Source organism: Eriocheir sinensis, chromosome 21, assembly GCF_024679095.1.
Source record: "Eriocheir sinensis breed Jianghai 21 chromosome 21, ASM2467909v1, whole genome shotgun sequence".
Taxonomy (NCBI): domain Eukaryota; kingdom Metazoa; phylum Arthropoda; class Malacostraca; order Decapoda; family Varunidae; genus Eriocheir; species Eriocheir sinensis.
The window spans coordinates 7075787-7094301 of NC_066529.1; the positions used below are offsets into that span (position 1 = coordinate 7075787).

The window sequence follows — 18515 nt, forward strand, 5'->3', positions numbered from 1 at the left end:
TCCCCCCCCTCCCACTGCTAACACACACACACACACACACACACACACACACACACACACACACACACACACACACACACGCATACGCACACAACTCACCTTTGTGGTTGTTATGTCTGGCGCTCTCACGGAGTTCCCACTGGAGTTAGTCAAGGCCTACCCACGCCGGCATTCTCTCTCTCTCTCTCTCTCTCTCTCTCTCTCTCTCTCTCTCTCTCTCTCTCTCTCTCTCTCTCTCTCTCTCTCTCTCTCTCTCTCTCTCTCTCTCTCTCTCTCTCTCTCTCTCTCTCTCTCTCTCTCTCAATTTAGTTTCATTTTTACTACACACGAACTCAATTATTAACATTTTTTTATCTTCTCTTCTTCAGGAATACTATGACGGGCGCTGCCCTCAGGTGAGTGTTGCCTTACCTTCATTAAAACTCCAGAGCGGGATTCTTGATATTCACTTAGTTATTAACCCGAGGGCACAAAATCTCTTGAAATATACTCTCATAATATGGAGGTAACGGTAGACCAGAGGTAGGCATTTACTATACTAATATTCTGTTGATTAATATTTAGATTGATATATACATAGATGGTATTATGCTTTTGTATTCCTGTAGATCACTTGCAGCCTTTTTTTTATTTTTTATGAATGTATTTGCATCTGAAGAGCCGTGGATAGACAAATTAAAACCGAATTAGTGTTTACAAGAAAATAATCAGACATAGAAAACGAAAGAGAACAGAGAAGACTTGTTAATAATAAACAGACATAGGAAGGAGATCAAGGATATTTTAGTGTATTCACATCCCGTTACAGATTGCATATATTATTTGTATTAATGTATTTGGCTATTATATAGAGACAGATGAACTGACGAGATGCAAATATGTACGCGTGTAAAAAGACTTTATAATCCCCGGCGCATATTTCTTTATGTATTAGTATCAATAATGTTTGTTTTTATGTAGGTATGGATTTATACATAAAACCCAAATTGGTACTTCAATAAAACGATCGATGAATGGACAGACCTTGGAAAATAAACATATGTACGGACGTATTCATATTCAGAGGTTCGGGTACAAAAAAGTGTGTTATTTGTCTAGGCAGTGTAAACAAGGCGGCCCCTGCTAACAAAGTATAACGAATTCAGCAACGAAAGACAACGATATAAGATAGTGTATACAACGCAAACTGACATATTAAGGAAGAGAAAACGTGTGTGTTCTCTTTAAATATTTAAAATGTAGTAAAACCAACAATGAAGGATTTATATTTAAGTTTAAAAGGAAAGGAAAAAAAACGCTGCATCCTTTGTTTTTCTTATAAGCAACGCACACACACACACACGCACACGCACACACACACACACACACACACACACACACACACACACACACACACACCGTAATACCGTCTCGCTCGTAAACAATGTAAGATGAATGCAGACTGTATTAAGCTTCCTCGGATGCTGCCACGGAGTACAATTTGCGCACGTCTTTTGTTTTCATTGAGCGGAGGAAGGAAAATGAGAGGAGGATGAGGAGGAAGAGGATTATGCGAGAGAGAGAGAGAGAGAGAGAGAGAGAGAGAGAGAGAGAGAGAGAGAGAGAGAGAGAGAGAGAGAGAGAGAGAGAGAGAGAGAGAGAGAGAGAGAGAGAGAAAGGTTACGCACAGATTGAGACCTGCCATTATACCCGTGCCATTTACTGTAATGTGTTTTACATTTTTTGAGAGCAAGTATTATTTAAAGTTCATTTCAGAAGTTAACGTAAAAATAGTAGATCTCTCTACTTACCCTTATCTGTATCTCTTCCAATTTGCATAAGTTAATAATAATTCATGAGGGAAAAATAAATTAATGTGGTTCTCGCTCGCAGTAATAAGAGATGCATTACCGGCCATTCTAAGCAGCCTTAATAACCCGCCTAACAGTTCTGCTTCCCGGCGCTGAAATATGGAAGGCGTGCGGGGCGGAGTTTTGTCAGTATACGTAATGAGAACGAGGCGGCCGCGGCTCAAACATAACGGGGTAGAGAGAGAGAGAGAGAGAGAGAGAGAGAGAGAGAGAGAGAGAGAGAGAGAGAGAGAGAGAGAGAGAGAGAGAGAGAGAGAGAGAGAGAGAGAGAGAGAGAGAGAAACGAGCCACGAAGAATTAGAATGCGAGAATAAATTTTGCTGGGGATGAGAGAAACTGGAAGAAAAAACGTTCCGGGAAGAGGAAATGATGCGAGAATGGAAAGATGATGTTTTAATAAGTCAGGCTTAGCTACTCCACGCGGCTCTTTACCCTCTGCTACCATACTATAATGGGAACAAATGCTTTAATATTATGATGATGAGAGTAACGATAACTAATAATAATGATGATAGTAAAATAAGATCGAGGAGGATGCAGAAGGCCAGTCCGAGTCTCCCTGAGGCCTCTCCTTCCCCTTCATCACCTGCTCCGTTTCTTCCGTCAGTTTGTCTCTCGCCTTCACCTTCCCGTCCTGTCACCCCCTCGGCCTCTCACCCTCCGCGCCTCCCCTTGACCCGCCCTAACTGTGCATGTCGACAGCAGGCCGTCCAGGGGCTTAGAGAAACACGAACACCCTTCCCTGCCTCAGACCACTACTCTCTCCTCTTCCTTTTCCCCCCCTCTACTCCCTCTCTTCTGTTCCCCTTCCTTTGCTAGTTTTTTTTTTTTTTATAATGTTTCCCTTCACTCTATATATTATCCTCTATACGACTGTTATACCGCATATGGTGGAAAGAATTGGTTCATTACTACGTTGAATATGAAATGAAATACAAAGACCGTTATTATGCATTCATGCCGAGGCTCGGGTCACGTCCCTTTAACTTAACAAAACGCGGCCTTAAAGACGCGGGCTGGTCGCAATCGTGTGGCCGGCCGCCTCAGAATGGCCTCGGTAAGTGTGGCGGCCTCCCTCCCCGCCCCGCCGCAAAGTACACTTCATTACCTCCCCTGCAGCTCCATTGGCCGTAAACCGACGTAATTATTGTGTATATTTTGAACGTTTTTGTTGACCCACCGTCGCCCCGCTGCCCTCACCGCCCCTCAGCCTTACACACTCCCTCCCTTTACAAACACTCTTTTACACCCTCCCTCCCTCCCTCGTTCCCTGTCTCTCCGGTCTGGTCGCGTGCAGGGCCTCGTCTCGCTTTTCCTCCGGGACGGCAGGACACGCTAATGGGATATCACCGCCGCCGGTCTGCTCTTCCCCGAACAAAACACGGAAAGTCTCCACATGTTATACTCTGCCCGGGTGTTAAGTGTTTAGTAATGACTCAAACAGCGCGTGGAGGACTGAGAAAGAATGAAGGTTATGTCTCTCATGTTAGGAGATTCATATTAATGAGAGGAAGTATTATGAGTATGAGAGCATTTAGTGTACGCAAGAGTTAATTATTCCATGTCTGTTAATCACGACGTCCGGTTAAATTTGGGGACGGAAGCGTTCATCGAAAACACTCGACAAAGAGAATGTTCCTTAATTTGCCGCCATGCCAGATTTCGTAGGATTGGAACGTGTGTATATTTGTGTGGTGGGGACAGCGTGTTTGTGAGTGTATGTGGGTGGGTGGGGGGTGGGGTGTTGGAGGGGGTGAGTGTGGGTGTTTGTGGAGGGGTGGATGTGCATGTGTGCGTATTGCGAAATTTTGACATACTCGCTCAATGTTTCAGGGAAGAGCTGAGTTACTGTGACATTGTTGTACGTCACGAAAGTATATGTAGAATTTCGATGAATATAAAAACAATGAAATATTTGCTCATGGTGACACACACACACACACACACACACACACATACACACACATTCGGTCAGTTATATATTGTCCGGCGTGAACTAAATTTGATGCCAGTAATGACATCAGAGAATGATTTAACCCGCTAATTCGCGCGCCTCGCTGCCAAACAGGTTATAATGCCGTGTTTTTTGAGACGCATTTGCATCGGGAATGTGATGCAATTTTTCTCCTTTTTTGCTCATTTTGTGATTCATGTTCGTTTCTAATGCATCGGTTCGGTATTTCTTTGATTTTTTAACACACAGAGCATGATCAGTTACTACTAGACAAAGGGTGGACCAGTAGAATGAATAAAGTAGATAGAAAGTTGACGGAAATGAAACTAAAACTTGTGTGTGGAGTTTAGACAGAAGTGTGAGTGAGGAGGGAAGTTGATGAATAAGTTATCTGGGCTCTTGTAGTCTCCGTGTGTATCCTGTAAATAAAGGAGAAAACGGAGAAGAAACATTCCAGACACACCCTTCTACACCCTACCCCGCCTTCCCCAACCTAAACAGACCCTGCTAACCCTACCTACTCTACCTAGTACGCCCCACCAAAGCATAATATACGAATTGCAATCACACAGAAAGCCCAACCTTACTCTGGCCCGCGTTCCCTTACTCTATCCAGGTATAGTACGCTCCCAATCCAATCTCCTCCAGCCCATCGTGCCATATCCAAGTCTTTCTGCCCCCGATACACACACCCAAGACTCGCCAATACGGAACTTACCTTCAGGCAATTTACATATTTGAAAGCCAACCACTGCTCAACGCTTTCTTAGACTTATCTCTTCCCCTCATAGCCACTTTCTACTCTTGCTTCCTCGTGTCTTTTCTTCCTTATTCCGCCCTTTGCTGCTCCCTAACCTTTCCCATCCTTAAAAAGTTTCTGACCTTCTCACACACTTTTTAACCTATTCACACTTTACCCTTTCGGTTAATTAGAGGGGGTGAAGTATCTGGCGCGTAGGAACACACACACACACACACACACACACACACACACACACACACACACACACACACACACACACACACACACACACTATGAAAGCAGTACCGCGTCGAATTACTGGTATTATTATTTATTTATGCAGCAATAAAAGCCGCCTCATGAAATTCGTCTTTATTGTTGAATCCCGCACCCGATAATAAGGAGCTACGAGCACAAATCAAGCTTCGTAATGTGATTAAATATTCACGCTAATTGCCTTCAAATTATATATAAAAAAACGAGGCTTATTAGTATTTAAATGATGTGAAGTGAAATTGGAATGATTACCGTCACCCAATCAAGAGAATTGAGAGAGAGAGAGAGAGAGAGAGAGAGAGAGAGAGAGAGAGAGAGAGAGAGAGAGAGAGAGAGAGAGAGAGAGAGAGAGAGAGAGAGAGAGAGAGAGAGAGAGAGAGAGACAAACATAATCAGACACAGATAGACCGACAGGCAGAGAGACAAAGAGAGAGGAAAGATAGAAAAATAGATAAGCAGACAAGCAAACATATAAAGAGAGAATTTAAATTTATATAATATAGTTACTTTAAATCTACGTTAGGCCAGGATTGCAGAAAAGGATCAATTCGTCATCGTTACAAATGTTTTGTCTCTTCCTCCCCGGTGACGAATACAATACGCAGAGGAAAAATGAAAGGAAATCTGACAGCCGTTGATAGGGGCTTCGATGCTAACGGTGAGATCAGTTAGAAACACGTGAAATTCGAATCTAAAATACTGATGCTTATGATGATTATAATGATTATGATTGTATTAGAACTTGGGCATGAAGATAATTGGTGACTGCATATTTGAATCTTTTGTATGCTACTCGATTATGATTCCGGTGCTGCCGTTGACGAGATGCTGCCAGGGAAAGCAAATGAGGAAAGATTAAATTTGAAGCGTGGATAATGATGCCATTATGACGCTGCCGGAAACGTAGATGATAAACACGCTAAATTTGAACCCTGAATTGTGGTGTTGCTGGTTTTGGTGTGTTGGCAGGACTGGAAATTATAGATGCATGAAACCTGAACCCTGTATAGTAATTTCGATGCCGCGGGAGGGATTCTGTCGCTGAAGCAAATGATAAGCCCAGGACATTCGACCCCACTGCCATATAGGGTGACCCATAATTGCCAGATTAAATGTTATCGCGGCTGTTATGGTAATGCCGTTCGGTGGTGGTGGTGGCGGTGATGATGGTGATGCTGGTTGTGGTGGTGGTTGTGGTGGTGATGGTGATGCTGGTAGTGGTGGTTGTGTGAGTGGATTGTGTATAGATGTGAGTGCGTGGGGGGCATTCACGCTAGTCATCGGTGTGTGAGTAACCCAGCTAATCAGTATTTCATTACCTGATCGAGAATTAGATATTGGGACTGTAAATATGGGTAATCGGTATTGGGGGAGGGGTTGCGTTCCTGTTTGAACACGAGAACCGCGAAAAAAAAGATATATTTTATACATATCTGTTTAGTTGTTTTTGTTATTTTCGTTGGTGGTGGCGGTAATGGTTGTTGTGTCGTTTGGCACTGTTCACGTACATAACAGAGGATAGCAGTGGTACAGGAGGAAACACGTAGTAGTAGTAGTAGTAGTAGTAGTAGTAGTAGTAGTAGTAGTAGTAGTAGTAAAAGTAGTGTGGTAGTAGTAGTAGTATCAGTAGTAGTAGTAGCGATAGTAGCAGTATTTTCAGTAGCAGTACTCGAACCATAGACTATTCAACCGAGGTGCTCCTCTGACGCCGTTGCAGTATTTGTCGGGCCACTCCTGAATGGCTGGATCCCTCTCTGACTCTCGTCCAGATGTTTGTCAAATACACATTCTCTCGTGCAGATAAATCAGCAATAGCTTTTTTTTTTCAGCAAGATTTCCACCAGATTGTCACCAACTTTCCTCTGCCTGCCACGGCATTACTTAGGGTTTGAGTCGGACAACTCTACGGTGAAATCCTGCCACGTTTACATTAATCAACGGCTCCCATGATGGGCAACACGATCACCGCGGGGCGCCAGCACATGCCATAACCCGTGCTCACACACTTAGTTTCGCTGAGTCGCTCTGTCAACTTTTCTTTTTAGAGGCAAAAGGCTGATTTCAATACTGATTTAATTTTAACTGATTATAACATGCAATTTTGTGTCCGAATCGCTAAGTTTAACAATTTACAAGCAAAATAGTTTGTTATTCTTTCAGAAATAACTGCTTCTTTTTAAATGCTAAATATTATTTTTCTTAAAAAGGGTAATGGCTTCTAATTCCTATTTACCTTCTCATAGGAATGTTGCTGTGCGGTCATACATAAATTTTACATATTTTTCAGTCTGGTGTTCCCATGTTTAGTTACCGTTTAGGTCGAGAAAGGGAGCTTCTCAATGCCTCACTCATCTATGTTTTTCAAAGGTAATTGTGTTTGGTGTGGTGTCTTGTCATTCTCATAATTCTTGACGTTGTGATTCCCAACTTCTCTCTATTCTCAACCTTATAATTAAGAATGAAGGTGGTGATCCTTGGCGGAATATCTTTTTCGTATTTGTTTATTTATCGTTACCATAAAGCAACATACAGTATAACCAACGGTTTGAACCACCATGCACCTTATTGGCACACGTAGAATATGTATCCCATGAGGGGACTTTTTGTGTTTCCTTTAGGATGTAAAGTTACATTCTAGAGTTGCGTGACATTGTATTTTCTCCTTCCAACAACCTAAACTCTTCCAAATGGGGAGTAGGGAGGCATCTCTAGACCCTATTTCAATTATTCTCTTCGGCATCCTCCTCTATTTATAAACAGAGCAGCATATTGAGGGCTATTTTCCTGCCATTGGTCCGTTTCCTTATCTATAAACAAGAGATGAAAGTTCCGGGCACGAAAAAAGTACTGCCTGTTGATTTAGCGACCAGCCCCACCTGCCTTCCTCCTTCCCTCCCTCTCCTCCCCCATCCTCCCTTGGGCCTTCAGAAAAAAATACACGGCGCCTCTCGCTCGGTCAATAGCTGGTCCATTTACGGGAAATCCTCGGGTGTTGACGGAGGTGTTGGTAAAACAGCCGTGGTAATGCCTGTATTTACGCTGCCCCAGAACGTACGATACAGAACGCCTAACAGCCAAGGGGGGGGGGGGGGGAGAGAGAGAGAGAGAGAGAGAGAGAGAGAGAGAGAGAGAGAGAGAGAGAGAGAGAGAGAAAACAGACAGACAGACGGACCCTAGCTACAATATATTCTGTCCAATTTTCCCCTCTCTGTGTAATTAGTGTTGTGAAAATAAGTTATAATGCATATTCACTTGATGCTGCAGTGGTAGTGATAAAAAGGATAATGTTTATAATTGAAAATATTTGCGACCATGAAATTTACTTAGGCAAGAAGGCGCAAAAAAACTTCACTAGGGAGAAATTCGTGTTTGCCTAACCTTGATGAGCTTCGGGCGTGAATTCAGGAACTACGTTTCAGGGCAAACATTTTCACACGCATCCCTTGTGAGCTGGAAATTTGGTGGCTGCGAGAGTTGCGTGAGCCTCTTCTTCCCCCTCTCCTTTTTACCGCAAACTTCATTATACGTTTTACTTTCTCCCCTTCTCTCTTTCCTATGCTACGAACTTCACATAGCTACCTTCTTTCATTCTCCTCTCCCTCTGTACTAAACTTCATAAGCCCTTCACCCCCTCCCATCCTCTGTTCTCACACCGTTTCCCCACGCGTTCTCCTCCTCTTTCCTTTCCTTCCTTTTTCACCTACGTTTATTGTTATAGGAGGTAGTTCGTACGCCAGAAAAGAAGTTATTAAAAATGTTTGCAGTGGTGCTCTTCTTACAAAGTTGATAGAAAAGGAAGTCAAAAATGATAATATATTTCGCTCTTCCCGCGCCTTCCTTCTCCCCTGATTCTTCTTCTTACAAAGGTGATAGAACAAGAAGCCAAAAGGAGGATATCAATTTAGTTCGCATTCCCCGGGTCTTCTTCCTTCCTTTCATGATCCTTACTCCTCACACCCTCCTCCTTTCCCTCCTGCAGCTGCTTCGTGCCTGCATGTCTGCCTGTTCCCGCCCACACTCTCGCCTAACCCCCGCCGGCTTATACTTGACGCCGTTTCTTACCTGGTTACCTGAAGCGCCGCAAATCATTACCAAGGCGAAGCAGGACTCGCCCACGGGAAGACGAATGGGCCATCTTCATTGGGTTTTTGTCCGCCGCGCAAGACGAATGAGCTGCTCGACCGCAACTCCATTCCCGCACGAAGGAAAAGAGGAAAGGAAAAGTCAGAGAAAAGAAAACAGGAAAAGTAATATGGAAGAGAGGGATAACAAAGTACTTGGCCAGAAACGCAAAACAATGAATACAAAAGATGAAGACAGGGAAGAATATGAAGGGATAAGTCAAAGAGGAAAAGAAAACAGGAAAAGATATATGGAAGAGAGGGATAACAAAATAGGTGACCAGAAAGGCAAAAGAATGAATACAAAAGATGAAGACAAGGAAGAAAAGGGAGGAAAGAGGGAGACAAAATTGATGAAACGAAAGGATAAGTCAAAATAGGAAAGGAAATATGAAAGAGAGTGATGACAAAGTAGATGAACAAATAGGAAAAAGGATGAATAAAAAAAAGATGAAGACAAGGAAGAAAAGGAAGGAAAGACGGAAAGAAAATCGGTTATACAAAGAAAGACGAATGGAAAAACTAAAAGAAAAATATTGGGTATGAAAATAAAGAATGACGGGTTAGAAAAAGGGTGCAGAGAAAAGACAAGGACTTAACTTAGAGAAGAAAAATAAACGAAAAGAAAAAGATGGGAGAGAAAAACTATAGCCCCTCACCCTACCAACTAGCCTCTCTCTCTTATGCCCCCTCTGTTTACATCATTGCCTCACGCTTCGATTGTCACTCCATCCCTCTCTCTTCCCTACCATATTCTGCATCCACATAGCAACACAAAGACATATCTCTTAGAAAAAAGTTTCCCCTTTGCACCTATTCTACTATTCACTTCGTTATCATCTAACAAACGTAAATTGTTTCTTATTTATTACTCATATTTATCATTTGTTAAGAAAGACAGTGTTTTGTTTGATAATTTTTAGATCCTTGCTTTTTCCCATTCTGAAAACACTGCCAGATTTTATTACTGTATGAACACAGATTTCTCTCGCAATAAGTAACAGAAAAACACCCAGAAGTCACAAGTGGTTGAAAAAAACTTTCCCTCCTGGACCTTACACAATATCTGTTTATTTATCCTTTAGAATGAATATAATTACTAAGATTTGGTTACTCTTTCTTCACATGCTAATAATATAAAAAAGCCAAAGCATATTTATGAATAAAAATTAGACTTTCCCTTAATGCACTTAACGTTCTGTCATTTGTGGCATACAAGTAATGCAGTATGCAAGTTTCAATAATCTATGAACTCAGATATATCTATAATTAGATATACATAACTAAAAATCCGTATTATATTTTTAAGGAAGATAATTCAGCTTTCCATCTTCGTAACAGGAGTATTATGTCAACTTATATGACTTACTACAGACATATCTCTTAGAATTAAAAATATTTATATTGTAGTTTCCTTTAAATAAGTTAACCTTCCTTCTCCCTAACTAAATGTCAAACGAAAAGTTGGAAACAGACCGATCTTTCCCACTTTCTTTACGTCCCGCGTGCGTGAGGTGTCCCTCCTTGCCTCCTGTAAAGGCCTGAAAAGTACCTGCCTCGGTCCATTATCTGTTTTGTGACGGCGAAAACTTTGAGGTCATTGTTTTTGTGTCTCTTTGCTCCGCCTCCCTCGGGTACACTTTCTTGCCCGGCGACTGACTGCAGTTTTGCGAAGGAAGGGAGAGAGGAGTAAATTACCGCACTGTAAGTATTTAAGTTTTAATTGACGTGTACTGCTGGTCTGCTTTTCTTTCATTGTTTCTGCTCCTTGCAGAACATTTTTTAGCAACGGCTGACAATAAACTTGGGAACTGGAGTCTAGTTGCGAATTACAGAATATAAAGCGTTCAAACATTCATTGACACGTACTTCTGGCTTGTTTTTCTTTCTTCATTCACGTTGCCTTTTCTGGTTATCTTTTTTCTTATCTTTTAGATTTTTGTTAAAAATAATAAAACTGACGCGTTACGCTCTTTCTAATTGCAGATATAAAATAAATGTTATGAAAGGTGCCGAGAATACAGTTCAAAAGTTCAAAAGTTCACAAGTGATAAAAAGTATCATAATACATTTTTATACAAAATTATATATATATATATATATATATATATATATATATATATATATATATATATATATATATATATATATATATATATATATATATATATATATATATATATATATATATATATATATATATATATATATATATATATATATATATATATATATATATATATATATATATATATATATATATATATATATATATATATATATATATATAGAGAGAGAGAGAGAGAGAGAGAGAGAGAGAGAGAGAGAGAGAGAGAGAATATTAAGGTTCGACCTGAAGAAAGGATGCGGTATATTGTATGTTCTGAGAAAAGTATCTCTGCACAATTAAAATGACATCGCCCTCAATATTTGATAAAAAAAAAATATATATATATATATATATATATATATATATATATATAAATATATATATATATATATATATATATATATATATATATATATATATACTATCTAATATCCCACAGGGGAAGTTGCATTTCTCAACAAATATTGGCTTGTTTTTGTTTTTTCATTAGTCCGCAAGACATCTTCGTAAAGTAATATACACTAACATTTTACATTATTTATAAAGGGAAATTAATATCGAATAGAGTGATGAGGGCAACGTTTACTTTTTGATCCAATCTTGAATCTTGGGAGTGTTTTATTGCTAATTTTTTCGGGACAAAAGTATTAAAATAGAAATAACAAATGATAGAGTACACTCGTTCTTTAGTAAACGTAAATTTATTTTGAATAAACATATAATAAAAGTTTTTTTTTCTAAGCAAATACATTTTGTTTCATCTCGGTGATTTTGGGAGACGTGTGCGAAAACCAAGAAAAGCCAAAATATTACACCTGCTATACAGTAAAAAAAAAAAAAGTAGCAATTTTTAGCCTTGTCTCTCGCGGCACAGAAGTAAAGTTGAACGCTTCCACAACGCTATTCGATTCCAGTGGAGTTGATTGGATCCAGGCAATGTTTTAAACCATTTTCCTGCTTCCCATTAGCTTTCCTCCCACGTGGCATGCTGGCTGTGAAGGTGCTGCCGCGTCTGGCTCGTGATGCGCCAACACACAGCCCTGCTCGGCGAATGACTGTTCTCGGTTACGTTACCCTCTGTGAATGGTGCCTTGTCACTGCCTACCCACCGGCGTCTGTATTACTTTATCTCTCTCTTCATCATCATTATTATTATCATTGTCAACAATATTTAGCTCACTTTCCAAAAGGGAATCATCGAGAAACCTCTAAAACTATATTTCTGCAAGTTTACACAAAGATATAATCCACTACTAAAGTCCAGTCAGTTTACACATGGTAGCTCTATGGAACAGGTTATTCACCAACATCCCGCCCCATCCTTAAATCTCTCTAATCTCCGTTTAAAGGTTTCTCTTGTTTGCATCAAATACCTATCTGCTAAATATTATTCCATTCATCCACTCTCCCATTCGTGAGCTGGCTTTTACCTTCCATCTTCCTCAACCTGGATTTGCCCACTTTATGCCCACTGGATAAATAACTCATCACTGAATTAATCTTGAAGTCACATATAAGTCAGGGCCAATAGAAACCCACATGGGCAGATGAGAATTTAACTTTTGACAGAGGGTAAGGAAAGTACTTTAGCGTCGAGAGAGAGAGAGAGAGAGAGAGAGAGAGAGAGAGAGAGAGAGAGAGAGAGAGAGAGAGAGAGAGAGAGAGAGAGAGAGAGAGAGAGCATTAGAAAAAAAAATTGTCCTGCAGGAGACTAATACCGAGTTACGACGATGAGAATGACCCCTTCGAGACTCCGAACTCACCCGCCACACCCGCCCCGCCACCCATACACTATAGAGCCGCACACCTGCCCTTCCATAGCCGCCGCCACGCCCGCCGCGCCGCACCTGTGAGCCGTGTTTTACGTGTGTCCCCCCCCCCCCCCCCCCTCCTCCCCTCCCACACACTCCCACGCTTGATTAGCTGGACTATATTGTTCGCTTTCACCTGCTTCCTCCTGCTATTCTCTCTCTCTCTCTCTCTCTCTCTCTCTCTCTCTCTCTCTCTCTCTCTCTCTCTCTCTCTCTCTCTCTCTTTTTCGTATCTTAAATTTCTATTTCCTCCTGTCATCCTATTGGTATGATTTATTAATAAATATCATCAAAGCTTTGGGGGGACACACAGACACGCTCTCCCTCATGGACGAGTAAACCCTCTCTTTGTCTCTCTACACCTTGCCATAATCCGCGACTTACCGGACGAAAAGTAATGATTCATGAAGATTGAGAGGGCGGACTGCGGTGCGGGCGTGTATTGAGGCAGAAACGGACTCGAGGTGATGGTAGATGATCAGACTAATAAAAGGAATTATAACATCATAAATCATCCCTTTCACTATCAAACTCTGGAAATCCCTTAATTTTTTTTGTATTTATTTTTTCCTATTGCTTAAATAATGCTGAGGGAGGAGCACCAAAACGCCACAAAAACCTAACTTTACCTATTTATGTTGGTCTCTGCCTCTGTTTATTTTTGTAAGAAGCAGCGCGCAGTAGTTATTGTATTTGCCCGTTTACTATCCATCTGAGCACCTTAAGTAAAATTTATATCGGTGTACCTAAAGTTAGTTATATCTGTGCACCTAAAATAAAGTTTATATCGGGACACCAAAAGTTATTGATATCTGAGCACCTAAAGTAAATGTGATGGCTTACCTAAAATAAAGCAACGATCGGGGCGCCTCAGGGAAGCTATGAGCGTCGTACCCTCGACGAAGCTGTATTGACGCCTTTAAGTCTGAGCTGTAATCGACGCACGAGGGGCAAATCCTATTACATTTGAGATAACTAACGAGAGAGAGAGAGAGAGAGAGAGAGAGAGAGAGAGAGAGAGAGAGAGAGAGAGAGAGAGAGAGAGAGAGAGAGAGAGAGAGAGAGAGAGAGAGAGAGAGAGAGAGAGAGAGAAAAATATAAAGAAGAATAAAGAAAAGAAAGTCTAGAGAGATTTGATAAAGATAAACAGAGAAAAAAATTGTAGTAAAAGAGTAAAATCAGTTTCGAGGAAAAAAAATGCATAGGAAATAAGAAAAAATAAAATGAAGGGAATAAAATCAGGGAAAGAGGAAAAAGAGGGGGGGAGGAAAAGAGAGAAAAAGAGAGCAAATGAGCGAGGATGTAGAGAAAGTGAGAGAGAAAATTAAGGCGGGAAACGGAGGGAGAAATTAACTATCCAAGGAGGAGGAGAAGGAAATGGAGGAGGAGGAGGAGGAGGAGGTAAAGGGAGGGAGGGAGAGAGGAAAGGAGGGAGGAAGCCTAACTCACTTATGGTAATTAGGGCGCATCACCACGCCTGCCAGGGAGGAGGAGGAGGAGGAGGAAGAAGAAGAAGAAGAAGAAGAAGAAGAAGAAGAAGAAGACGAAGACGAAGACGAAGACGAAGACGGAGACGAAGAAGAAGAGTAGGAGGAAAAGGAAAAAAAAGGGAAGGAGGAGGGGGAAGAGCGAGACGAAGGCGAGGACGAAAAAAGAAAAGATAATGAAAAGGAATACGAACGAGAACTAGAGGGAAAAAAAAAGGAAACCAAGAAAACAACAAGAACAGTAAGATAAAAAAAATAAGAATAGAAAAACAAGACCAAGTACCAAATAGAAGAAAATAAAAAAAAAAACAATTATAAGAAAGAGGAGAAGAAGAAGAGGAGGAGGAGTTCAAGAAAGAAATCTGGAGAAGGAGGACAAGAAGAAGGAGGAGTAACTTGTACAAAAAATAATGAGAGATGGGAGGAAAGGAAAATACGAGAACCAGAAAAAAAAGAAAAAGGGGGAGGAAGGGGAGGGGGAGTTGTGGAAAAAAAAGGACGAGGAGGAAAAAGAGAAGCAGGAAGGTGCAAGAGAAAATCCATCACAATGACGTTCAGATAAATGACTCTAAATCCCTCACACGCCCACCGATCCCTCCGTCAGAGATCCATCACGCGCCTTCAGCCTCAATATATTCCTCTTGTCCCTCCGCCCTCTCTCTCTCTCTCTCTCTCTCTCTCTCTCTCTCATCGCATATTCAGAAGCCGGGAAAGGTTGCAAGAAAGAGCGGCATCTCCTCCACCTTACATAGAAAAAAATATATCTAAAAAAGGAGAGAAAAAATGATGGTTTAGAATTTCTCATTTTTCCACTATCACGACCACGGCTTAGGTTACCATATGTGAGGGGGCGATGACTCTTACGTAGCGTTTGGTGTGTTACAGTTTATATTATTGTGGGTGTGGTTGTAGAGGTAATTTCTCAGTCCAACATAGCGGTCGGTATTCCAGACGCATCCACCTCTCACATCAACTACTTCCAAAGGTCGAAAAACAGATTAATCGGGTTCTCATGAGTTTTGTTTTAGGTTCAGAGTACAGAAGAAGAGTCAAACTACCAGAAGAGTGATAAAACTACCCCTGGAAATGCCCGAAACGCCTACGAAAGCCTTGTCAAATACGTGTTCTTGGGCGCCGATCTGCCTAGGAGTACGGCCCAGGGTCTTTGTAACCGCCCGAACCGAGCAACACAATCCCATACAATCTATTAGGGTGAGGTTCAACGCTGCCAGATTGTCGTACTCAGCCCGACTTCCCGACTTCCTACCCCAAATCTGTCTTCTGGGCTTCAATAACGAAACTCACTTATAGTTATCGTTAAAAGAGTTAGATCCTGATGTTTCTTGGCAATAGTTAAGCGTCAGAAACCGGTAAATACTATGCTCTGAGTACGATAATCTTGCAACATTGGTGAGGTTTTTTACTCACCACGATGCACAAAAGAGATTAACTGTTTAGTTTCCCCAAAATTCTGAACATATATATAAACACCAAACACTATCCAAGGAATTATCGAAGCCATTGGTATTGGTTAAGAAGATTACTAAACCCATCATGGCGAACTGTGAAAGTGTCCCGTAGTCTGGTCTTTCCTGGTTAGACTGTACGAGATTTGCCCAGTGATGTTTTAGTTCAGTATTTCCGCCTTCTCTTATGTTTTTTTACCCCGTTCTTCTTTATAAGGGGCGAGGATGGGTCGTTGATTCGTCTGAGCTTACGCGAGATGGAAGCATTAAGAAGGATTTGTAGAGGAAGGATAGGGAGAGACGGTGATAAGGGGTGAGAGAGAGAGAGAGAGAGAGAGAGAGAGAGAGAGAGAGAGAGAGAGAGAGAGAGAGAGAGAGAGAGAGAGAGAAACTATTGTACGATCAGGGAGGGGTCTTGCGGTGGTGGGAAAAAGAGAGGAAAACGAAAAGAAAAAGGAGGACGGGGAGGAATTGAAGAAAAGAAAGAAAAGAAGACGAGCAACAATGAGCAATGAAGGAGAAAAGGCAGATAACGAAGATGATGGACATAAAGAAGAACTGGATAAGACAAATGTGAAACGCAGAAAGAAAATATGGAATGAAAGGGTGACGAGGAAGGAAAGCTTCATAAATAAAGAGAGGATGATGATGATGTGCTATTAAAGATAGAGAGGCAACTCACAAAAGGTTCCAGAGCCTTCGAACTCCCGCTAACTTTGATCTTTACATTTCAGCCCGGAGTCGTGCCAAATCTATTCTCCGACTAAGCAAAACTTCTTTCATTAATAGAAAATGTCAACACCTTGCTTCTTCTAATTCTTCCCGTGACTTCTGGCATCTAGCCAAAAATATCTCCTCCAATTTCACTTATTCCTCTTTCCCTCCTCTCCTTATCCCTGACGGCAGCACTGCAGTCTCATCTGTCTCTAAAGCTGAACTCTTCACTCAAACTTTCTGTAAGAACTCCACCCTGGACGATTCTGGGCATATTCCTCCATCTCATCCCCTTTCTGACTCCTTTATGCCTGTTATTAAGATTCTTCCAAATGATGTTTTCTATGCCCTCTCTGGCCTCAACTCTCAGAAGGCTTATGGACCTGATGGAGTGCCTCCTATTGTCCTTAAAAACTGTGCTTCTGTGCTGACACCCTGCCTGGTCAAACTCTTTCGTCTCTGCCTATCAACATCTATCTTTCCTTCCTGCTGGAAGTATGCCTTTGTTCAGTCTGTGCCTAAGAAGGGTGACCGGCCCAATCCCTCAAACTACCGCCCTATAGCTTTACTTTCATGTCTATCTAAAGCTTTTGAATCAATCCTTAACCGGAAGATTCAAAAGAACCTTTCCACTTCTGATCGCCAGTATGGATTCCGCAAGGGGCGTTCTACTGGCGATCTTCTTGCTCTCTTAACTGACTCTTGGTCATCCTCTCTTAGCCGTTTCGGTGAAACTTTCTCTGTTGCGCTAGACATATCGAAAGCCTTCGATAGAGTCTGGCACCAGTCTTTGCTTTCTAAACTTCCCTCTTTTGGATTCTATCCCTCTCTCTGTTGCTTTATCTCCAGTTTCCTTTCCGGCCGTTCTATCTCTGCGGTGGTAGACGGTCACTGCTCTTCCCCTAAACCTATCAACAGTGGCGTTCCACAGGGCTCTGTCCTATCACCCACTCTCTTCCTGTTATTCATCAATGATCTTCTTTCCATAACAAACTGTCATGTCCACTCATACGCCGACGACTCCACTTTGCATTATTCAACTTCTTTCAATAGAAGACCATCACAACAGGAAGTACACGACTCCAGACTGGAGGCTGCAGAACGCTTAACCTCAGACCTTGCTATCATTTCCGATTGGGGCAGAAGGAACCTTCTGTCCTTCAATGCCTCAAAAACTCAATTTCTCCACCTATCAACTCGACACAATCTTCCAAACACCTATCCCCTATTCTTCGACAACACTCAGCTGTCACCGTCTACACTAAACATCCTCGGTCTATCCTTAACACAAAATCTCAACTGGAAACTTCATATCTCTTCTCTCGCTAAATCAGCTTCCTCGAGGTTGGGCGTTCTGTATCGTCTCCGCCAGTTCTTCTCCCCCGCGCAGTTGCTATCCATATACAGGGGCCTTGCCCGCCCTCGTATGGAGTATGCATCTCACGTGTGGGGAGGCTCCACTCACACAGCTCTTCTGGACAGAGTGGAGTCTAAGGCTCTTCGTCTCATCAGCTCTCCTCCTCCTACTGATAGTCTTCTACCTCTTAAATTCCGCCGCGATGTTGCCTCTCTTTCTATCTTCTATCGATATTTCCACGCTGACTGCTCGTCTGAACTTGCTAACTGCATGCCTCCCCCCCTCCCGCAGCCCCGCTGCATACGACTTTCTACTCATGCTCATCCCTATACTGTCCAAACCCCTTATGCAAGAGTTAACCAGCATCTTCACTTTTTCATCCCTCACGCTGGTAAACTCTGGAACAATCTTCCTTCATCTGTATTTGCTCCTGCCTACGACTTGAACTCTTTCAAAAGGAGGGTATCAGGACACCTTTCCTCCCGAAATTGACCTTTCTTTCGGCCACCTCTTTTGATTATTTTTTGGGAGCAGCGAGTAGCGGGCTTTTTTTATTATTTTCTTTTTTGTGTGCCCTTGAGCTGTCTCCTTTGTTGAAAAAAAAAAAGATGGAGAAGAATGAGAAGA

At 41.8% G+C, this 18515-nt stretch overlaps 1 long non-coding RNA gene across 1 annotated transcript in view; it reads left to right on the forward strand.

The window, feature by feature from the left end:
* Positions 1 to 365: 365 nt before the first annotated feature.
* Positions 366 to 18515, forward strand: part of LOC127001582 (uncharacterized) — a 176752-nt gene continuing 158602 nt past the window's right edge. Inside the window, exon 1 of the long non-coding RNA XR_007755339.1 lies at positions 366 to 395. This is a non-coding gene — a long non-coding RNA (uncharacterized LOC127001582). The remainder of the gene's footprint in view (positions 396 to 18515) is intronic.